At 43.4% G+C, this 24557-nt stretch overlaps 1 protein-coding gene across 7 annotated transcripts in view; it reads left to right on the forward strand.

Moving 5' to 3' along the window:
• THRB (thyroid hormone receptor beta) overlaps positions 1–24557 on the forward strand; it is a 437396-nt gene that overhangs the window by 25054 nt on the left and 387785 nt on the right. The window contains exon 1 of one of the 7 annotated variants that reach the window (XM_027530215.1): positions 22258–22412. The exons of 5 other annotated variants lie outside the window; for them this stretch is intronic. The gene's annotated coding sequence lies outside the window, so the exon portion shown is untranslated. Of the gene's footprint in view, positions 1–22257; positions 22413–24557 lie in introns of those variants that run through there. One more of the 7 variants, XM_027530214.1, reaches the window with a different exon arrangement.

A 24557-nucleotide genomic window follows, 5' to 3' on the forward strand; every position in this document is an offset into this window, starting at 1 on the left:
CAGGAAGCCCACCCCAGAGTGTGGATTCAGAGAGATCTTGAGGGGCTGGAGAAGCAGCTCCGGATCAAGAAGACCCAAAGGAGGGTTAAAAGCACAACACTACATTAAATACAGGTTCGGGGCCCAAATTCCAGGAGACCACCCATCGTCAGTTTAGTAGGAGCTGACAAGCAGTGTGATGTCTCAACTTCTACCATGGTCATAAGTTTGATGAAAACAATGGTTCTTATCACCTGGAGGGCTTATTGACATAAGACTGCTGGGCCCATTGCTAGGGTTTCTGATTCAGTTGGTCTACACTGGAGCTGGAGAGGCCATGTTTTGAGCGAGATCCCAGGTGGTGCTGAGAAACTACTGCTGCTGCTGCTGCTGCTAAGTCACTTCAGTCGTGTCCGACTCTTAGCGACCCCATAGACAGCAGCCCACCAGGCTCCCCTGTCCCTGGGATTCTCCAGGCAAGAACACTAGAGTGGGTTGCCATTTCCTTCTCCAATGCATGAAAGTGAAAAGTCAAAGTGAAGTCGCTCAGTCATGTCCAACTCTTAGCGACCCCATGGACTGCAGCCTACCAGGCTCCTGTGTCCATGGGATGCTCCAGGCAAGAGTACTGGAGTGGGGTGCCATTGCCTTCTCTGGAGAAACTACTGAGTTAGAAGAAAAACCTTGCTCAGATCTGGGAAGATGGCTGTCATCTCCTGAAGTATGGAAGCAATTTTGCATTTCATTCTTTCAGTTAGGTCAAAAGCCAGAAGGATGAAAAGAATTCTGGCAACCAGGTAATATTAGGGGCCACAGAGGACAGCAGAGTATATGGAGAAGAGAAAAACTTCAGGGATGTAGTTAGTCCTACCTTCCAACCCTTGAGAGATTAACATGCTGAAGAGTCTTGGTTGAGTGTATACGTTGGAACCGGATAAACCTGGATTTGATTGAGAATTCTGCCATCCTTTTCTGCGTTTAACAAATACTTCTATGGGGCTAAGTACCAGGCACTGTTGCAAATGAAGTGAAAGTCGCTCAGTGGTGTCTGACTCTTTGCGACCCAATGGAATTCTCCTGGATGGAATACTGCAATGGGCAGCCTTTCCCTTCTCCAGGGGATCTTCCCAATCCAGGGATGGAACCCAGGTCTCCTGCATTGCAGGTGGATTCTTTACCAGCTGAGCCACAAGGGAATTCCCTTTTCACATAAAAGCTTATTTAATCCTCATCACACACACACAAAAGAATCTCATGAAGTAGGTTCAGAGAGGCTGAGCAACGTTCCTAAGGTCGCAAAGCTCGGGAGTGGTAGGGCCGGGCTTCAGATTCAGGCAGCCGCTTCGGAGCCCGTGTTCCTAACTAATGCACGACGCTGTGCCTCTTCTCTTCCCTCCTCTCCAGTTAGTGACTGTGAGTCCTTAGCGACATCCCCGACTCCTCATGACTGAGTTCCTTCATCTTTGAAACAGACACACTCCTTTTCTCATAGGGTTTTCCAAAGAGCCGAAAGGAGTAGTGTTTGTAGAGCATCTTGCTTGGGTCTGGTGTGTGGACTTTTGTGATACTCAAAACTAGGAGCAGTGGGTAAAGTTAGGATGGGTCACACTGTGACTTGGGAGTATTAAAACCTATCTTATCAGTTCCTGGGTTCAGGTTTGGTGGGGGACAGTCTTAGGACCCAGATGGCCCTCCAGTGGGACCATCAGCAATAGCATTCACACCTTGATGGGGAGGCTGGACTAACGGATACTCTGGCTTTAAAAAAATTCTATGACTGTGGAAAACATTGACTTCTTTCATTGGAAGTATCAGCCTTCGTCAGATGGTTTGGTTATTTCCCCTTTGCTCACTGAAAGACTTATGTAGATTCTCCAAGATTCTGCCTGTCACAGATAAGGTGGTTATAAAAGTCAGTTACCCAAACTATTTCCTATTTTCAGCCATATCTCATCTTTACCAGCACAGAACCTGCTCATAGATTGTTGCTCTTCAACACTTTCTTCTAAGTGTCAACAATACGTACTAATATCTAGTAGCTATTTCTTGCCTGATTTCTTTGTACCTCAGTTTTCCTTAGTAACAATGCAGTTTGATTTTTTTGCATGCACCTGAAACCTTCATATTTTAAAGCACTAGTGATTATTTTCAGATCCTAAGAAGTAGGTTGAATGCTTTCCCTGAGATACATGTACGAATATGATAAGGAATACAAGACAACCAAGAGAAAAAGCTTATCTGGGCGCCATGTTCTGTCGGGGAATTGCACAGCAAAGGGGTAGCACTAATGTTGATGCCCAAGGTTTGTGACAGTGGCGTTTACCTGAGGTCCTTTCCTGCCTCCCGTGTGGCTCCTGCATGTAAGAGCAGCTCCCTTAACTGGGCTGCCTCCAGAATTAATTTAATAACATAAATCTATCAGGTTTATTAAATACTAGTCACTGTGCCAAGAGCACAGTGTTCTGTGCTATAGTTCTGTGACCATAGTTCTATCTGTAATTGGATAGAACTGATTTTGGAGAAGGACAGATACCTAACTAGACAATTACAGAGGCAGGGGATACCTGCAGAGACAGAGGGAAACTCTGGTTCTGTGAGCTAGCTCAGACTGGGTGTCTACTAGGAAGATCATGGAGACATTCCCAGAGGAGGTACTGCTGGGTCTGTTTTGAAGAATTAGTAGTAGTAAGACTGGGAAAGTCATGGGCGTCTGTGTGTGTGTGTGTACATTGGGTAAATGTATGCATACTGGACACATGACTCTCAGGCCTCCTACCCCACTAGGTTTCCAGAATCCTAGAAGCTGGGCCTTCACTCTTCAGGCAGCAGTTTGAAAAAAGCATTTTTCTGGGAAATCTGAGCTGCCCAGAACCAAGGATCTAAAGATATTGAACCAGGGGTACCTGAATCTGCCTGCAAAGCAGGAGACCTCAGTTTGATTCCTGGCTCAGGAAGATCCCCTGGAGAAGGGATAGGCTACCCACTCCAGTATTCTTGGGCTTCCCTTGTGGCTCAGCTGGTAAAGAACCCACCTGCAATGCAGGAGACCTAGGTTCAATCCCTGGGTTGGGAAGATCCCCTGGAGAAGGGAACGGCTACCCACTCCAGTATTCTGGCCTGGAGAATTCCATGAATTATATAGTCCATGGGGTCATAAAGAGTCAGACATGACTCAGAAACTTTCAGTTTCTTCTTTTTCGCCCTGAATCATGCTCAGCCTTATGAATCTTCAAAGTAAAAGATAAAATTCAGAAAATCTCCTTGAAGGGAGAAGAAAAGGATGCTGGTGGTAAATAGAAGAAAGAAAATAAATGAAGGGTCAGTTTTGTAAGTCCAACATCTTAAGAGATGTATCAGAAAGAGAAAACAGGAAAAATGAACAGAAGAAACCCACTAACAAGCTAACTCAAAAGAGTCCACAAGGGCACAGAGATAGGGGAGCTGACTCTCATCCTCTCTGATGGTAAAGAAATAGGTGCTGCCTGAAACTGAAATGTTGGGTGGTAACATTCATGCCTTCAGGAACATGGAGGTTAAAGCCTTCTTTTCCATAAGTACGTGAAAGCGCTCAGGGTGGTTATCCCTAGGGATAGTGGAGGAGATGGGAGGAGGAGTTGGGAGAGAAGTTTTCCATAGTATGTCTTATAAAACTATTTGATACTTTATGTGGAAGTATACATTTGACAAAAATAAAAACCAAAAAACTTTCTAAAAATGTCTGGTGAAAGAAAAGACTGAACACAGATGTGGGGAAAAAAATGACTGAGCTTGAAGATAGCTTGAAGATGAAGTTGCCCAGCATACAGCTAGGATGTGGCAGTTCAAACTAAAAGACAACTCTGAGTCCTGGACAGGATAACTGAAAGTGAACCACACGGAGACTCATCCTGATGAGAAGGCATCTGGTCAAATGTAAAGGGAGTGGGGATGACATTACTTGCAAAGTAACCATCCTCAAACAGCCAGGTAACCTCCTCCCAGCAATAGCAGTGGCTGGATAGCAGCAGAATGTGATTTTCAAAATGCTGAGCAGAGTTATCAACCCCCATTTCTGGGCTGGCTAAGGGAGAACTCAAAACTGAGGGCAAATTAAAAACCTGTCAAAATAAATCAGACCAGGCTAATTAACCATGTGGAAAGAACTGTTAAGAGATACACTTGAAGGAGAAGAAAATTAAGCAAGAATAATGGGGACAACAATGAGCAAAGAGACTGGTAAATATTATGGGAAGTTTACGGAAAAGGCAATAGCACCCCACTCCAGCACTCTTGCCTGGAAAATCCCATGGATGGAGGAGCCTGGTAGGCTGCAGTCCATGGGGTCGCACAGAGTCGGACACGACTGAGTGCCTTCACTTTCACTTTTCACTTTCATGCATTGGAGAAGGAAATGGCAACCCACTCCAGTGTTCTTGCCTGGAGAATCCCAGGGACGGGGGAGCCTGGTGGGCTGCCGTCTATGGGGTCGCACAGAGTCGGACACGACTGAAGCGACTTAGCAGCATCAGCATGGGAAATTTAAATAAGCACTGTTGGTAAAACAATTGCAACAACAGTATTAGTAAGATTTTTTGATGAGTGTTTGTAAAAAATAATAGAGAACTTAACTGTTGCACCATAATAGCATGAAGTGAAGGGGAAATGGAAGTAGTAACTTCCACATTCCATCTATTATTTTAGAGAAGAATAGAGACAGTGATTCTCTTTAGATTTTGGTTGGTATACAGATTTGGGGATGAACTCCATAGAAATAGAATAACTTATAAACCAGAGGTAGGGAATAAAGAAAATTTAATCAATTCAATAGATAGCAGAAGAGAAGAGGGGAAAGGACCAAGAAAGAAGCATGGCCAATAGAAAATAACATCAAGAAATAGGTCCAGTTGGAATAGGTCCAGATATATATTTAACCACAGTAAAAAGGAGGAAGAACTGAACTCTCCGTCTTGAAGACAAAGGTGGCCAGAGTGCAGAAGAATTTGAGCTCCAGCTGTATATATCCTGTTACAAACATCATGCCTAAAACACAGTCTCCAAAACTTTGAGCATAATGGGATGGACGTTGATATATCAGATAAATAGGAATTAAAGCTAAAGTAACAATATTATGTTAAGTAAAATATTAAGGTGAGACTTAAAAGACTCTGTTATTACCATTGATCATTTGGACCAAAATTTAATGACATAGATTTATCTTTATTTGTGTTGAAAAGCACCATATTTACCAAGTTAATTCAGCCATTTCTCAGGGATGTTCTTGGACACTTTAAAAGTGTCAGCAGTTCTTTCATGAAAGATACCATTGAACAGATCACCTCACTAGCCTCCTATGTGGTGGTGGTGGCTGCCTGAATGTGACCTACACGAGTAGTTCTGCATCCACGTTTGTTCATTATGTGTGTGTGTGTGTGTGCGTTCAACTCTTTGTGACCCTACGGACTGTGGCTCGCCAGGCTCCTCTGTCCTTGGAATTTCCCAGGTAAAATTACTGAAGTGGGTGCCATGTTCTATTCCAGGGGATCTTCCTGACCCAGGAATCAAATCTGCATCTCTTGGGTCTCCTGTGTTGCCAGGCAGATTCTTTACGACTAGCGCCACCTGGGAAGCCCATCCATATACGTATATCCACTCTTTTTCAGATTCTTTCCCCACACAGGTTGTTACAGAGTACTGGGTAGAGTTCCCTGTGCTATATGTAGGTCCTTACTAGTTATCTTCGAGAAGACAAGGGCAACCCACTCCAGTACTCTTGCCTAGAGAATTCCGTGGACAGACAAGCCTGGTGGGCTGCTGTCCATGGGGTCGCACAGAGTCTGTCATGACTGAAGCGACTTTGCATGCATGCATCCATTGGAGAAGGAAATGGCAACCCGCTCCAGTGTTCTTGCCTGAGAATACCAGGGACGGAGGAGCCTGGTGGGCTGCCTTCAGGGGGTCACATGGAGTTGGACATGACTGAAGCGACTTAGCAGCATCAGCAGCGTTAGTGATCTATTTTATATACAGTGCAGTAAGTTCCCTGCATGTGAACCTTCAAGTTGTGTACATTCAAAGATGGGAGCTGTGTTCGCGTGTCCAGTCACATGCTGGTTCACGTGTCTGGTATGCATTGTTCTGTGCGTGGCTGTGTGTGTGTGCACTTTACTGTACTGTATACAGTACGATAGTGCGGTATCTTTGTTCCAAGCCCAGGGCGGTCGGAAGCAAGTGTAAAAGCCGCGGTGATGTAGTGTGCTTTTCAAGGTACTCTACTGTAAGATTAGAAATGTTTTTTTGTTGTGTTTGTTTTTATGTATTGTTTGTGTTAGACGTATTATAAACCTATCGCAGTACAGCATTACATAGCTGATTGTGTTAGCTGGACCTAGGCTGACTTTATGGGACTTACATGCCCTGGAAACAGAACTCATTCGTCTGTAGGGGAGCTACTGTAGCCGGTAGCGTACTTGACTTTTAAGCTTCCTTCATGCAGCAGTAACGTAATTAGCTGTGCCTTTAAAATGATGATTATCAAATTTTAAAATGAGATGGGTAAAGAGAGCTCTTTCCCACCTCCTTCAAAACACTTGTTCTACTAACAAAGTTATGCAGAAATCTTAATCCGTTTAGCATTCTGTTAAGGTTTCAGCTACTTCTTCCTCCCCTCATAAGGAGCCCTTGCTACAGAAATCAGGCCCAAGTTCTTACTAATCAGGCCAAGGCAACCTCTTTGTCAGTCACTGAGCCCCAGCAGATCCTGTGGACGAGCACCCCTCCTCTGTCCAGGAGGGAAGCCAGGTTGTGTAACCTGACTCCCCGGCGGGAGCGGGGTTACCGACGACGTGGGTGGAAAAAGCTTCTTGCTCCTGCACAGAAGCAGATCAGCTTTGGGGACTAGCGCCACTGGGCTAGGTGCCTTGTCCAGAAGGGGGTAGGGCTGGTAGCCTGAGAAACTGGGTATTTTTCCCAGGCTTCTGGGTCACCGCTACCGCCTTTCAATGCCCTTTAAAAAGCACCTCGAGGAAACTTCTCGTTGGCAGCCGAGGAGCCCACTAGTTCCAGGGGAACAATCTGAGCAGGAGGAAAGAAGAATCGTCTCCCCTCTCTGTCTTGCAGGCTCCTGAAAAGTGGGATGTTGCACATTTGTTTTAGACCCGGGACGGAAAGCAGCAGTTGAGAACGTGTTTTGTTCTGTTTGGATTCTGAGGCTTCGAGTAATCTGATTTCCTTGCTACTTATTTCTGTGAAACCATTTTAATCATGTAGGTATTTCCCTGACATTTAATAGTTTGGACTGGGTTGTGCTCTTACTGATACCTTGCTCCCAAAATGCTTCAGGCGACAGTTCTGTTTGTTTCAAAGGACTTCACGTCTGAGACTTTTCTCAAGAAGACCATCTCCTGCGCATAACCGTCTGTTCTGTTTGACATGAGTCACTTATTCCAGGACTGTGGCTGTCACTTGTGTGACTTTTTGGTTTTTTTGCATTGATTTGTTTAGATCAAATAAAACGTTAACCCTTGGCAAAGGTACAATACCGTGTACCAATTGCTCAGCTTGTTTGTAAACACGTATTTATGCTGAGCCCCTGACCCATTTCAAATATTTTTTTTTACCTTTTATTGTTCTTAATTATCAAAGGAATAATTCTTATTATTTAAAAAAAAAAAAACAATACTGGAAATGTTGAAAAACAAGAGGGCTTCATCCCAGGCTCACCGTGTGGCACTATTTAGCATCTGTGGGCTGGCTCTAATACAGGCCAGGGTCCCTGACCATTCCCAGTCGACGAACATCGACCAGACGCCAAACAAGAAATTCAGGCAAGGTTTTGTTGGGGCTCCTCCTGCATGGGCGCAACAGGAACAAGTAACAGGTTCCCTTACCCGCTCCCCGAGGGGACGGTGAGCTTGTGCTTTGTAGAGGGTGAGGGTAGGGTGTGTCTCGGGGGGAGCTGGAGGGGTGTCTTAGGTGGTCCGCCTTTCCCTTTGCCGATGTTGAGTGCAGGGGGCATGTGCAGTACCCTGCTTTTGCCCCTGACTCTTCGGAAGTTGGGCTTTCTTGGTCTTTTTGTCTCTTTTGTCCGTACTTTGCCCCAACTGCACATGCACACATTTAGTTTCAGTCCCTTGTAGGTTCTTTGTATTTTGTTGCTGGAGGAAAGGTCTGTCCAGGTAAAACTGCTGCAGCAAAGGGTCCCAGCCTGTCTCAGCTTGAAAACAAAAAAGTTTTATGCAACATGTGGTCACACATCCAGAATGCTAGAATGTCAGACTGGAAAGATGGAGGTTATTTGTTCAAAGCATCTCAATTTCAAGGAACAATATTTGGCCCCTAAATGGGGAGGTGGTTTTGTTTGAGGTCATCATTTTAATGTGTCAGGGCCTTGGCCTTTAAAACCTAGTCCCTGACACTTAGGATCCTTTCTGGCTATCACACTGCTGACAGGGTTTTAACTTGTAATCATTCACTTTTAAGACCTTTTATTATTATTCTGATCACAAAAGTAAGAAATGCTCTTCATGAATACTCATCTGTCATCTCCCCACCCACCACTGAAATGGTGGAGTCTTTTCTTCCAGGAATTTTTCTGTATCATATGTGTACAAAAATGGGATCAGACTTCCCATAATTTTCTACACTGCCTTATTGTCTTAATATATGATGAATTTATTCCATGTCTTCAAACAGAATTCCTTAAAATTATCCTTAATAATTGCAATGGCAGTCTGTCCTATAGATTACCATAACATCTAAGAAGTCCCATTCAGAGCCATTTGAGAAGGTACCCTTTCTTCAACAGAAAGATGTTGTCTTGAACCCAGCTGAATGTAAATCCTTCCTTATTTTGCAGGCTGTCTAGAAACCCCTGAGCATAAAAACCATAGTTGGTCTATAATTTAGGAAATTCTTGGAGGGCTAGTGAATTGCTAAAACCCAAAGTTACTTCATGTCACTAGATTAGATACCTTTTATTTAAAGTAAATAAAATCAGATCTCTTTAGAGAACAAATCTATTAACTCTGACTTGGTCAAAGATGACTTCAGTTCAGTTCAGTTCAGTCGCTCAGTCGTGTCCAACTCTTTGCGACCCAATGGACTGTAGCACAGCAGGCCTCCCTGTCCATCACCAAATCCCAGAGTTCACTCAAAGCCGTGCCCATTGAGTCAGTGATGCCATCCAACCATCTCATCCTCTGTCGTCCCCTTCTCCTCCTGCCTTCAATCTTTTCCCAGCATCAGGGTCTTTTCCAATGAGTCACCTCTTCGCATCAGGTGGCCAAAGTATTGGAGTTTCAGCTTCAGCATCAGTCCTTTCAATGAATATTCAGGTCTGATTTCCTTTAGGACAGACTGGTTGGATCTCCTTGCAGTCCAAGGGACTCTCAAGAGTCTTCTCCAACATCACAGTTCAAAAGCATCAATTCTTTGGCACTCAGCTTTCTTTGAAGTCCAACTCTCACATCCATACATGACTACTGGAAAAACCATAGCCTTGGCTAGACAGACCTTTGTTGGCAAAGTAATGTCTCTGCTTTTTAATATGCTGTCTAGGTTGGTCATAGCTTTTCTTCCAATGAGTAAGTGTCTTTTAATTTCATGCCTGCAGTCACCATCTGGAGTGATTTTGGAGCCCCCCAAAATAAAGTCTGCCTCTGTTTCCACTGTTTCCCCGTCTATCTGCCATGAAGTGATGGGACCAGATGCCATGATCTTCGTTTTCTGAATGTTGAGCTTTAAGCCAACTTTTTCACGCTTCTCTTTCACTTTCATCAAGAGGTTCTTTAGTTCTTTTTCACTTTCTGCCCTAAGGGTGATGTCATCTGAGGTTATTGATATTTCTTCCGGCAATCTTGATTCCAGCTTGTGCTTCTTCCAGCCCAGTGTTTCTCATGATGTACTCTGCATAGAAGTTAAATAAGCAGGGTGACAATATACAGCCCTGATGTACTCCTTTCCCAATTTGGAACCAGTCTGTTGTTCCATGTCCAGTTTTATCTGTTGGTTCTTGACCTGCATACAGATTTCTCAGGAGGCAGGTCAGGTGGTCTGGTATTCCCATCTCTTAAAGAATTTTCCACAGTTTGTTGTGATCCACACAGTCAAAGGCTTTGACATAATCAATAAAGCAGAAATAGATGATTTTCTGGAACTCTCTTGCTTTTTCAATGATCCAACAGATGTTGGCAATTTGATCTCTGGTTCCTCTGCCTTTTCTAAGTCTAGTTTGAACATCTGGAAGTTCACAGTTCACATACTGTCGAAGCCTGGCTTGGAGAATTTTGAGCATTACTTGAATCCCACGGATGGAGGAGCCTGGTAGGCTACAGTCCTTTGGGTTGAAAAGAGTCAGACATGACTGAGTGACTTCACTTTCACTTCACTAGCATGAGATGAGTGCAGTTGTGCGGTAGTTTGAGCATTCTTTGGCATTGCCTTTCTTTGGGATTGGAATGAAAACTGACCTTTTCCAGTCCTGTGGCCACTGCTGAATTTTCCAAATTGGCTGGCATATTGAGTGCAGCACCTTCACAGCATCATCTTTTAGGGTTTGAACTAGCTCAATTGGAATCCCATCACCTGCACTAGCTTTGTTCGTAGTGATGCTTCCTAAGGCCCACTTCACTTCTCATTCCAAGATGTCTGGCTCTAGGTGAGTGATCATACCATCGTGATTATCTCAGCCGTGAAGATCTTTTTTGTATAGTTCTTCTGAGTATTCCTGCCACCTCTTCTTAATATATTCTGTTTCTGTTAGGTCCATACCATTTCTGTCCTTTATCGAGCCCATCTTTGCATGAAATATTCCCTTGGTATCTCTAATTTTTTTGAAGAGATCTCTAGTCTTTTACATTCTATTGTTTTCCTCTATTTCTTTACACTGATCACGGAGGAAGGCGTTCTTATCTCTCCCTGCTATTTTTTGGAACCCTGAATTCAAATGGGTATATCTTTCTTTTTCTCCTGATTTTCAATTCTTTTCTTTTCACAGCTATTTGTAAGGCCTCCTCAGACAGCCATTTTGCTTTTTTGCATTTCTTTTTCTTGGGGATATTCTTGATTGCCTCCTGTACAATGTCACGAACCTCTGTCCATAGTTCTTCAGGCACTCTGTCTATCCCTTGAATCTGTTCTTCACTTCCACTGTGTAATCATAAGGGAGTTATTTTAGGTCATACCTGAATGGTCTAGTGGTTTTCCCTTTCTTCAATTTAAGTCTGAATTTGGCAATAAGGAGTTCATGATCTGAGCCACAGTCAGCTCCCAGTCTTGTTTTTGCATAATCATTGTTTATTAGCCACGTGTCTGTCTTATTAGCCAACTGCAAGAAGGTTTAGAATAATATGCCTTATTGCTTGGTAGATAAAGCCTCTGTCTTCAGAGTGTTATTTTACAATGCTAATAAAGCAAATAATAGTAATTATAGTAACAGCTAAAGAGATCCAACCAGTCCATCCTAAAGGAAATCAGTCCTGAATATTCATTGGAAGGACTGATGTTGAAGCTGAAACTCCAGTACTTTGGCCACCTGTAACCAAGAACTGACTCATTGGAAAAGACCCTGATGCCGGGAAAGGTTGAAAGCAGGAGGAGAAGGGAACAACAGAGGATGAGATGGCTGGATGGCATCACGGACTCAATGGACATGAGTTTGGGTAAACTCCGGGAGTTGGCGATGAGCAGGGAGGCCTGGCGTGGTGCAGTCCATGGGGTCACAAAGAGTCAGACACGACTGAGTGACTGAACTGAACTGAACTATTTCTTGAGCATATGCAGTATAGTAGCTAGGTTGCAAGTTCTTTACAAACATTATACTCAGTCTTCATAAGGACCCAGCAAAGTAGGCACTAGTCTTATCCCACTTTATAGAGAAAGAAACTTTAGCCCAGAGAGGTTAAGTAACTTGCCTGAGGTGGTACAGTATATGAGAGGCAGAATGCAGACTGGAAGCCAGGACTGCCTCACTCCAAAACCCAAGATTGGGGTCAGCTTCTCCAAAGCAGTTCTGGGAATTAGTTTTTTTGTGATGATTTAAATTCCTTTCTTAGCAGTGGTTTTTAACCTTTTGAAGATTGTAGAGCCATTTGAAAATCTGTACCGTTGCCTAGAAAATGGTCTATTTGAAAAGATTGTTGCTGTTGCTGTTGTTTAGTTGCTAAGTCACGTCCAACTCTTTGTGACCCCTTGAACTGTAACCTGCTAAGCTCCTCTGTCGGTGGGATTCTCCAGACAAAAAATACTTGAGTGGGTGGCTGTGCCCTCCTCCAGGGGATCGTCCTGACCCAGGAATCGAACCCCTGTCTCCTGCATTGGCAGGCAAGTTCTCACAATTATTTAGTGAAATATGAAGTAAAACCTTCATGTTCTCCCTGCTTAGTTTGATTAGGGTAGGTTAAAGGAACAGGGGCCAATTATTTAAATATTAGTCTGTTTGACCTGTTAAGAAAATGAAAAAAAATCTGGTGCAAAAGAAAATCATGAGCATTATAAAACCAACATAATGGTTTAAACATTTTCTGTGCCACTACTCCCCACATTAATGCATATAATTGAGAGTAAATTGTTTTTTAGTGCAATTTTTCTGATCATCTCTGAACTCTCTGATGCTCCTGATGATGTTAGCTTTAGATTTTAAACCAGTAGACTTATTTTCTTAGTGTGCAAGAAAACAAGAAATAGTAACTTCAGCTTAATTTTAGATAGGTAAGTCACAGATGGATAAGCCTGTCATTTTAACTTGCCTATATATTTTGCTCTTCAAATGACAGAGTGCACCATGTAATACATTCTAAAATGCCACTGAGATAATGTGCTCAATGAAATCTGTTTAAATTCCGGGGAAGTGGTAGCAAAGTTGTGGGACAGCCGGTAAGGTGTTAGGCAGAAGCTCTCTGGTGTATGCGAAATGACTTCTTAGACTTGAAAGCCTAAAATTTAACTCTTCTGCCCTATTGACTTCAATGTATTTTGAAAGTAAAATGTGATATTGAGCTTCTCAGAATGCAAATAAGTATGTTCTCAGTTAATATTTGCATTATAAGTACTTGTCTAAAAACTAGGTACAGGGACTTCCCTGGTGGTCCAGTGGTTAGGGCTCTGCACTTCCACTGCAGGCGGCACGATTCAGTAGCTTGTCAGGCCCCAGGTGGCACAGTGGTGAAGACCCGGCCTGCCAATGCAAGAGATGTAAGAGACGCAGGTTCAATCCCTGGGTCAGGAAGATCCCCTAGAGGAGGGCATGGCAACCCATTGGAGTATTCTTGCCTGGAGAATCCCATGGATAGAGGAGCCTGACAGGCTATAGTCCGTGGGGTCACAAAGAGTCAGACACGACTGAAGCAACTTAGCACACACACATGCAAAGATCCCACATGCTGTGTGGCATGGCAGAAAAAAGAAGTTAATAGAAACAAAAAAGAAAAATTGAAAAATATTACTTGCAAGAATTCTTTTCCCTTTAGCATATGTATATTCTAAAGAGGATTAAAGGCCATGCCACATGGGTATCTGAGGCTCTATCTAAACATCACCTTGTGTTACTGTGGGTTCGGAGTTGGGTTTTTCTTGTTGAACAGTGTGAGTCTGATTCTCCGTAGACTCAAGTCATGGCTCGGCCATCAGTTGGATGTTCTTTCAGGCTACTGATACAAGATTTACTGCAGTGTGAGGGAAGGAGAGGACTCTTGACTTAGTCAATTTTGCCATTTGTAATAGGTTTGATAGAGGAAATTGAAAGCAAGAACTAAATTATTAGCAGCCAATGCATGAACTGGTACCCTACTGAGTGGCCTGAAAGAGTTGAAAATATTTAACTTACTGAGAGTTAATGAGATTGCAGTTGGGGAGAAGGAAGTTGTTCTTGTTCTTCTTTTTTTTAATGCCCAAAAGCAATTGAATGTAAAGTAAAGACCATCATTTCAGCCTTCTGTCAAAGTTATAGGGTCTGGAGCCTGGGAAACCAGCTGACCAGAGCTCCAAAGCCATCAATCAGACACAGCCGCTGCCTCTTTTAGGGACAGAAAAATGACGCCCAAATACATTATCAACCCAAAACGACCACTGTCACTTAGTCTCACAGTTTTCTTTTCTTGTATCTTGCTCCATTTCTTTAGAACCCCACTCTTCAGATGTGGCCCTGGCCCAGCCCCGTCGACAGCCCTCTGAGCTTGTTAGACATGCAGAGTCTCAGCCCCCCACCCAGTCCTGCTGGCCCGGGGCCTGCATTTGACGGGATGCCCTGGGCACGTGTTAAAGTCCACCAGGCTTTGCTGTGAACGAGGGAAGCAGTGAGTGAATCGCTGCTCTAAAGAGTTCTTGGAGCTTCCAGATGGTCCCTGCTCTTCTTTCAACGTGGTGTCCTCCGCAGGTGGAGAGGGTGGACTTGTACACGCGGAGCGGGGAGCAGGATGAATGGAGAAAGTGGTGTCCGTGCGTATACGCTGTCGGGTGTGAGACGGACAGCTGGTGAGAAGCCGCCTGTAGCACAGGACGCCCAGTCTGATGACCCGGAGGGCTGGGGTGAGGGCGGGCGGCAGGGGTTAGGGAAGGAGGGGACCCACGTACAGTTATGGCTGCTCTGGGCTGTTGTATGGCAGAAACCACAGCATTGTAAAATTTAAAAATATATATATTTAAATTAAAAATAAAAATAATTAAGAAAAAGGAAAGCCATGTCCTCACCAGGAAGCCCGACCTCTGGCCTAGAGAGATGTGAGGCCAGAAAGCTCCTTTCCACCAGGAATTCCTTCCCTGCCCCCCTCACGTCTATCCAAAGAATGTGTAGTCCATCAAAGCCTAGTCAATCCCACAGATAGGTGAAATTGCCAATTTGTGACACTAAAAAACTGGAACCCCACATTTTTTTAGTTTTATCCTCTTTCCCCAAAACTACTTCTAGAAGGACCAGCTTTGCAAATCACCACCTTTGCCCCCTCACTGTCAACCAAGGATAAATGCTAACTAATGGCTCAATGAATACAAAGTCTGAAAGAGCCTTGTTAAATGAACCTGGAGAGTATACAGGCTGGTTACTGAAGGAGGAAAGCGGGTGAACGCTTCTATTACTACCATGTACAAAACTGTTTCAGAGGTTGGGGTTGACACACACACTGTGTATAAAGTAGGTGACTAATGAGAACCTGCTGTTTAGCACCTGCCTCAGTGCTCCGCGGTGACCTAAATGGGAAGGAAATCCGAAAGAGAGGGGATATATGTGTACATAGAGCTGACTCACTTTACTGTACAGTAGAAGTTAACACAACATTGTAAAGCAACTATACTCCAGTTTTTAAAAAAAGAAAACAAACCTCTATCTCACAGTCCCACAAGGTGCAGAGAAAACTTGTTTTCTTTTCCTTTTTTAAATTTTTACTGGAGTATAGTTGCTTTACAATGTTGTGTTAGTTTCAGCAAAGTTTCAGTGTACAGCAAAGTGAATCAGCTTATACGTATCTCCACTCTTCTTTATATTCTTTTCCCGTATTGGCCATTACAGAGTGTTGAGTAGAGTTCCTGTGCTCTACAGTTCAGTTCAGTTCAGTCGCTCAGTCGTGTCCGACTCTTTGCGACCCCATGAATCGCAGCACGCCAGGCCTCCCTGTCCATCACCAACTCCCACAGTTCACTCAGACTCACGTCCATCGAGTCAGTGATGCCATCCAGCCATCTCATCCTCTGTCATCCCCTTCTCCTCTTGCCCCCAATCCCTCCAAGCATCAGAGTCTTTTCCAATGAGTCAACTCTTCGCGTGAAGTGGCCAAAGTACTGGAGTTTCAGCTTTAGCATCATTCCTTCCAAAGAAATCCCAGGACTGATCTCCTTTAGAATGGACTGGTTGGATCTCCTTGCAGTAGGTCCTTATTGTCTATTTTATACATAGCAGTGTGTATGTGTCTGTCGGAACCTCTTTTTCTTTGAAGGCAGTTTCTATCCGGTGACAGCCAAGACAGATGGAATGAACGCATTCCTATAAGCTTCAAAAATTCTTTCAACTTATTTTTAAATGACTTGTTTTGAGAGTCTAAAGGGCCATGTACTTTCTTACCAACTTATGTGAGAAGATAATAGTTTACAGAGAAATTCAGTGAAGCAGTTAAAAAAAAGCTTAAAAAATTTTTTTTAAAGAGTAGAGCAGTAATAGTGATGTCAAACAGTATCCCTGAGTTTCCACTCCCACTTAAACCAGCCCCAGGCCCAGCATGGCCGTTTCTCCTCGTCAGCCAGAAGGAACAGGAGAGTGAAAATCAGTCCTGTATTTCACTGACTCTTAGACACACTTCTCTTCACCACCTGTTAATAAAATATCCCCTTGGAAGGGAGCCAGTCTTCTCTCAGGCAGTTCAGACTTTCTGAAATAGAGGAAAATTGCAAAGGGAAGGTAGCAGAGGAATATAGAAGTAAAAAATTAACTTTGGGGGGTCAAAAATTCTTTTCTAGACAGATTGGCTTGATTATTTTTTTAAAGCATTGTGTTCATACCAGTGTTTAAATTGAATCACGGGTAATGATTTAACTGCAGTTATGCTGCGTCGTCAACTCTCAGGGACACGGGGAAACAAAACCAGTTCTGAATGCACATTTCTCAAAAAAAAAAAAAAAAGAATGAATGCACATTTCTCAGGGACAGAAGATCACAGGTGTCTCTGAAGGCCTCCGTTGGGTGAGATCGCTCAGGGTCTCAAAGGCAAGGGTCTGGGGGAGAGGGGAAGGTGGGAACAGACGGGTTTGCTGAGTAGGTTGAAGAGAGGAATCAGAGTCAATTTCAACACCCCATTTGCTTCTGTCTCTGCTTAGGACCTGGGTAATGGAGGCTGGGCTTCCCTGGTGGCTCAATGGGTAAAGAATCTGCCTTCAGTGCAGGAGACCCAGGTTTGACCCCTGGGTCAGGAAGATCCCCTGGAGAAGGGAATGGCAACCCACTCCAGTATTCTGGCGTGGAGAATCCCATGGACAGAGGACCCTGGTGAGCTACAGTCCACAGGGTCACAAGAGTCAGCCAAGACTTAGCAACTAAACCACCATCAATGGAGGTGCCCAGCCCAGGAGATCAACATCATGACAGCCTAACTCTTCATATTTAGAGACCCCAGATCTAAATTTCCCAGTTTTCTTCTGTCTTAAAAAAAAAAAAAATGTGTGTGTCTTTATTCCCACAGTGCCTAGGGTGTGGCTGGGAGCTCTGCAGTGCTTACTGAAGGCATGAGCCTCATGCCTGTCCTTCTCAGACTTTGAATGGGATCTCCTTTCCATGCAGGAGACTCAGTTGTGCAGAGCTCTGGGCTGGGGCCACCTTGGAAAATGCCACTCACGGCTCTCCATTCTGTATGGTGCTGCCGCAGAATAAAAACAAACCTTTGGCCTGGCAACCTCTGATTCTCCTTCTCCTTACCTTTCTGATCTTGGAGAAGGTATTTATTCTCTCTGGAGCTTAACTTCCTTCCCCTAAAATGATCATTTCTTCATCTCGTCCCACTCTCAGTTCAGTTCAGTCGCTAAGTCTTATCTGCCTCTGAGACTCCATGGACTGCAGCACGCCAGGCCTCCCTGTCCATCACCAACTCCTGGAGTTTACTCAAACTCATGTCCTTAGAGTCGGTGATGCCATCCAACCATCTCATCCTTAGTCATCCCCTTCTCTTCCTACTTTCAATCTTTCCCAGCATCAGGGTCTTTTCCAATGAGTCAGTTCTTCACATCAGGTAGCCAAAGTATTGGAGTTTCAGCTTCCCACTCTAACATTCTATTAACCTGGCCCTGTGTTTCAAGTCTGTCTCTAAACAAGGACAAAGGTAGGAAACTAGGAATGATGAGAAGCGAGGGAGACCATAATTTCTTCGTGAGAACATTTCATCTAAAACTCATCTCTGTGCTTGAAAGTAAATTATACTCTTTAGTTAAGTCACACCTACTGTTGTAAATGCCAAACATTGGTCCAGCTTTAAAGTGTTATAAAAACTGTATTCCATCAGTTTTATAACAACTTTATTGAGATGTAATTTACATGCCAATGCAGTTCACTCATTCACATGAATTAAAGTTCTTCAGAGTTGTGTAACCATCACTGTCTCGTTTTAGGTCATTTGTATCTCCTCCAAAAGAAACCTGGTACTGATTACCCGTGGTGCCTCATTCTGCCTCCAGCCTTAGGCAACCACCAATCATCTTTCTGTCTCTATGAATTTACTTGTGAACATTTCATATCTGTGGGATCACACAATATGTGGTCTTTTGTGGCTGGCTTTTTTTTGCTCAGTGTTTTCATGGTTTATTCATGCTGTAGCATGTATCAGTACTTCATTTCTTTTTACTGCTGAATAATATTCTATTATGTAGATGTGTTGTGCTGTGCTAAGTTGTTTCAATCATGTCTGAGTCTTTGCAACCCTCTGGACTGTAGCCCTCCAGGCTCCTCTGTCCATGGGATTCTCCAGGCAAGAATACTGGAGTGGATTGCCATGCCCTCCTCCAGGGGATCTTCCAAACCCAGGGATCAAACCTGTGACTCCTGCAGCTCCTGTACTGCAGGCAGATTCTTTACAGCTGAGCCACCAGGGAAGCCCATTACTTGGATATATCATAGTTTATTTTGCATTCATCAGTTGATGAATGTTTGGGTTGCTCCATCTTTGGCTATTATGCATAAATGCTGCTATGAACATTTGTGTGCAAGTTTTTCTATGTTTTTATACGTTTGCATTACTCTTAGGTGTATAGCTAGGAGTAAAATTGCTTGTCATATGGTAAGTTTTCCAAAGTGCTACAACATTTTACATTCCCCTCAGCAGTGTATAAGGGTTCTAACTTCTCCACATCCTCTCCAATAATTAATATTTTCCTCTTTTTCCTGGATTGTTACTATCCTAATGGATATGAAGTGATATTTGTTGTGGTTTTAGGTTTGCATTTCCCTTATGGCCGAGGATGTTGAGCATCTTTTCATATGTTTATTGGCTATTTTTATATCTATCTTGGAGAAATGTCATCAAATTCTTTGCTTATTTTTAAATTGTGTTGTCTTCATATTATTGAATTCTTTTTATATTCTAGATGCACATCTCTTATCAGATATATGATTAGCAAAATTTTTATCATAGTTCATAATCAATTTTTTGGATTCATTCATTTTCTTTTTAGAAGTATTGAAATCTGAAAGAACAGGCCTTAATCGCAAACCAAATGATTATCTATTATATAGAGAAAAGAAGTATCTGTATATATTCCTAGAACTTCTGTGACACAGCAGAACAGTAGAAAAATCGCATGCAGTGAATGGTTTGCTGTTTCCTGATAAAAGATTTGGCAGCAATGGGAAGTCAGCCTCTAAAGTATGAAGGGAAATAAGTTGTCAAAAGATACGTGATTGAAATCGCTCATCACTTAGCATTAATATATATTTATGGAACACCACTCTGTATTGGGATTAAATAAGAACAGTCAGGAGTTTGATCCTCATCTTATTGGGATGGACAGTCACGATGACAACACAAGAACTTTTTAAAGGCCTAGATGTCCTGTAAGACTTTTAACAAAATAATTCTTTAGAAATGTCCTTTTTTGTTTGCTTCTGTGCCTTTTCCAAAATTGAATATTTGATTTAAGAATTTTTGTTCACATATAGGAAATAAAAAATATATCATACATACATATATTTGTTCTTTTTGAGACTCAATGATGTTTATTAAAGAGCCTTCTTCGGTTAATGTGTAGAAACCTTTAAAATATTTAAAGATCTTTAAAAGAGCTGCCCCAGAATTAATTTATTCTCTGAATGAGTAATTACACTGTTTATATTCATAGCTCTGGAAAAAGGGACAGGGAGTAAAGTGGTGGATGAAACACCTTGATAGTACCTCTTGGAGCTCACAGGCAATCAACAGGTAAAAAATACAAGTAAATGTAGAGTTAATACATTTTAGGATTGCTGTGAGGGAAAAGGAGAGGGTGCTGAGAGAGAATAATGTGGAGATGTCTTTAGGCTGAGGGGTCAAGGAAGTAGGCTAGGATACATGGAGGGTTAGACAGACCAGCCAGAGAAGGAAGAAGGCCCTGCAGGAAAGAACGTCCCAGGGCATGGGAGTGCAAGAAGGCTGCTCAGTCAGATAGAAAGGTAAGAAGTGGCGAGGTCTGGGAAGAGCCAGTCCATAGAGGAGGTCATAGCCCACACTGAGGAATTTGAATTTCATTCAGAAAGTAGTGAAATGGTGTTGAGGGTTCTAGCAGAGGAAATGACATGACCTGACATAAACTTGAAAAAGACCATGTCGGATGCTTCATGAAGACTGATGAGTAGCGATGAGGTAGAAGTGGAATCTCGGTGACCCTTTAAGAGGGATTTGCAGGTGTCTGAGTGAGTGATGATGGTGGCGTGGACGGGGCTGTGGGAAACCAAAAAGGTGAATGCATTTGAGATTATGTTGGAGACAGGATGTCATGGTTAAGAGTGTGAGTTCTAAAGCCAGACAAACTGGTTAGAATACCAGTTCCCCCTCTTACTCGCTGTGTGACCATGAGCAAACAAGCTTCTCTATAATAGGAATCCTTTCACAGAGTCATTATGAAGACTGAGTGAGTTATTTATTCTCTCCAGGCATAAGAGTCCACGCAGAGTGAATGCGTTAGTAAATGCTGTTGTGGATATTGTTTTGGTTTTTAAATGGACAGGTGTCGGTCACAGCTTAAATGGGGAGTTGGCAACGGGTGGTGTCAAAGGCAGCTGCCAGGTTTCTGGTCTGAGTGCCCACCTGGTGTGGATGGTGCCAGGTCCTGAGATGGAGGAAACCCAAGAGAAGCAGAGTTGGAGGGAAGGCAGGACAAGAAGCCCGTTTTGAATGTTTTAGTTTCAGACATGCCTGAAATCCTCAAGTGGAAACATCGGGCATTTGGAATCTGGTGCTCAGAGCAGTGTCCTGGGCCAGAGATAGAGCTTATATTTTAGATTATGCTCCTTGCCATGCGTAAATTTGTAGAACAGTCAGCACTTGGAAATAATTTGACCTTCTCCTGGACGGGCCCACCCAGGACCAAGATACTGAAACAGTGTAGTGACTCTGACTACTTTCCTTGAAGAAGTAGCAGATAGGGGGAAAGGGGTGTGGAGATTGTCATCAAACAGGCCATCTTTTGATGTTTACTCCTCCACTTACTATGTAGATGACCATGAACAGTTACAGGTGTTGGCGACGAATTCATCGAATCACAGAGGAGGAATGATGGACATCTCCCAGGATCCTGTCTTCAGTATCAGGTACCTGGTAGGTCCAGTCCCCGAGAGGGAAGAAAGTGGAAAGGAAGACTGCTTCTCAAAGCCTCCACTTCCTCAGCTGGAGATTAGTATACTTTCCTCTTAGGTAAGGACCCAAAGAATGTACCTAAGACGCCTCGCATAGTACCTGGCACACAGGAGATGCTTCGGGCTCTTCCTCTCTTATCTCACCTGCAAGCATTGCAACCTTCTTGCATGAATCTGCTTCCATTTCCAGGTTAAGATGTAAATGAGAGCAGTGTGGTGACAGAGCTTGGCCAGGAACAGGGTGAGGTGAATGACACCCTCAATGAGGGCACCAAAAAAAAAGAAAAAGAAAAAAAATGAAGTAATTAGGATAAATTTTTCAATGCAATATTTTGAAAAATGAAAACACATGCCCCAGATCCATGATGACTAAGATCTATTTTTAATAAAGCCCAGGGGAAGTAGTCCTGATTTCTCCTTTTGCCTGAAGCTCCAGCACCCCACTGAGCTTCCCTCGTAGCTCAGTTGGTAAAGAATCTGCTTGCAATGCAGGAGACCTGGGTTCGATTCCTGGGTCAGAAAGATTCCCTGGAGAAGGAAACTGGCAGCCCACTCCAGTGTTCTTGCCTAGAGAATCCCCATAGACAGAGGAGCCTGGTGGGCTGCAGTCCATGGGGTCACAAGAGTCAGACACGATTTAGCGACTCAACCACCACCACCACTCAGTATGGAATAATACTTTGACTAGGTAAAAGCAAAGAAAACAAAGCTTTGGTTCCTGGGCCCGTAGGACTCTTTTTCTCCTTTCTTCCAAAGTTGGTGGCTAAGAGTCCGTCAGCTGACTTGTGTACTCCCAAGATCTCTCTCTCTCTCTCTCTATGGATAGCAGGTGTGGGGCCTCTGCTAGCCCAGCCCCCAGCCCTGCTTGGTCAGGGCCATGTGGGAGCTGGAGCCTGGCTCCTGGGTTCGCCCCACCTCGGTACACGCAGACCCTGCTGACCCGGAATGTTTGGGCAAACACGGAGTGCTCTATTAGAGGCTGGGGTTTAAAGGTCAGCTCTGTGCTTATCGGGTGAGTCTGATTCACTCTCTCAGTGACTCTCAGGGAGTCTGATGCTTGCAGTGTGGACCGAGGAGGTAGATGAGCCTTTCCATGCAGAGCGGGGAGCTGTTTGCTTTGCAAGGAGCTGTCTCTGCCCACAGGAAGTCCGCAGGTCAGCCGCAGGTGGGAGACGCGCGGAGGTCCCCTGTGTCGCACGCTTCCTTCTGACACGGACTTAGAAAGCGCGAGGTACCTGTGGTCGTTGGTGGCTTGTGGCTTTCAGCTTTTTCCTGTGAAAATCAGAAGATTTCCAACTGAGACAATTTGGTGATTTCAACATGGTCAGCAGGCAGGCAGTGAGTGAGGAAAAGACAGATTTGTCCAAGCCCATATCTACCATGCAGAGACCAATGGTGGACGTTTTGAGCCTTTGGGTCACTTTAACAAAAAGCTGGGAATGAGAATATAATTTTAAAAAGTTATATTCAGGATTTTTATTTCAAAGTAAGGAAAAGAATGTTCCTAATTTTTTAAATGTTTTACTGTAAATGTAGCATACCCTTGTCATGTATGAATGATTTGGGCTAAGACAGTAATTAGCAAAGGGGAAGATTGTTCCAAGCTGCTACTGGACAGTCTGCATGTCAATGGCACTTTAAGATTGCAACATTTTGTTTGGTGACCTTCATACCAGTTGACTGCATGCCCCTTAATCTCTCGCTCTCAAAAAAAGCTGAGCCTGCTATAGATTTGGTCAGTTGTGTGGTTTTCTTTTTTTTGGTTTGTTTAACCCAGTTTTTCATTTACCTACTGCTTTATGACTCCTGGTTTAATTTGTACAAAAGGATGAAGTTCATTATTACATAACTCTGAAACTCATCTTTAGGGAAAATAAGTGCAAGGGTTGCCATGGATTGAGACTGAAAACCTTCTGTATGTGTTGGGGGTACACTTTTAAGAGTGTAAGAATGCTTTGGAACAGCTGTCCGCTAGGTACACAAATGCACAGGGGGAGAAGAAATGCCGTGTGGGGGGAGTAAAGTATCTTCCAGGCTTGAACCTACAGCTGCAAGTTCAAAAGCAGAGGGAATGTGGGGACTTTAAGCTTTGGTGAGGGCTGTTAACTTGTAAATATGGCTTCTGTGTAGATAGATCTCTCTCACTGTGCAGTTCCGTGTCCCTCTGTTTCTTGAGCATCTTGTCTTTATTTGTCAAGAATTAATGCAAAGACTTTTCAGACTATAAATAAACAGTACATGGTCCCAAACAAGATTTTCAGTTGTCTACAGATATTAGGTAATTGAGTTGTGATACTTGTTCAAGGGGGTCTAATGTCATCCCTTTATTCTTCCCTCCCTTCCTCTTCTCTCCCTTCCTCTCTCCTCCCTTCTTTTCTTGGCTCATTTATTCTTATCATGTCTACTGGAGTGCTTAGATTATCTTACTTCTATCTCTGTGAGTATTAGTTTTAAGTCAAAGCTATTAGTTCCACCAAGAACCTGAAAGCCAAGTGAATATCTTTTTTTAACCTACTATTTTTCATCTAAACGTCTTCTCTCTTGCCCTGCGATTACAGTTCAGTTCAGTTCAGTTCAGGCGCTCAGTTCTGTCAGACTCTCTGTGACCCCATGGACTGCGGCACGCCAGGCCTCCCTGTCCATCACCAACTCCTGGAGCTTGCTCAAACTCATGTCTGTCGAATCGGTGATGCCATCCAACCATCTCATCCTCTGTCATCCCCTTCTTCTCCCACCTTCAACCTTTCCCAGCATCAGGGTCTTTTCCAATGAGTCAGTTCTTCACTCAGGTAGCCAAAGTATTGGAGCTTCAGCTTCAATATCAGTCCTTCCAATGAATAGTCAGGACAGATTTCCTTTAGGATGGACTGGTTGGATCTCCTTGCAGTCCAAGGGACTCTCTCAAGAGTCTTCTTCAACACCACAGTTCAAAAGCATCAATTCTCCGGCCCTATTATTACAGTAGTTACTAAATCTAGCATTTGGACAGAAAGTCACACCTCCTTTGGGTAAATTGCCTCCTTTGGGTTCAGGTATTCTCATATGTATACTATTCAGCTAAAAGATAAGGATAATAAGCTATAAACTGGCTACCCTATTTTGAAAAATCTTCACTTACCTCTCTAAACCAAATATGAATAGTCATAGAATTTGTGGACAATAGTATGCAGAAAACCTTTAACATGACATTCAGTTTTCAGGAGAAAACGTCAAAAATTCCACTACAAATTGGAGCTGTTGGACTAAACATTGACCTGTTAATAATCAGGGAGAATGATCTGACTACTTTCCTGCTGGGCTAAAATGCAGT

Source organism: Bos indicus x Bos taurus, chromosome 27 (genome assembly GCF_003369695.1).
Source record: "Bos indicus x Bos taurus breed Angus x Brahman F1 hybrid chromosome 27, Bos_hybrid_MaternalHap_v2.0, whole genome shotgun sequence".
NCBI classification, from domain to species: domain Eukaryota; kingdom Metazoa; phylum Chordata; class Mammalia; order Artiodactyla; family Bovidae; genus Bos; species Bos indicus x Bos taurus.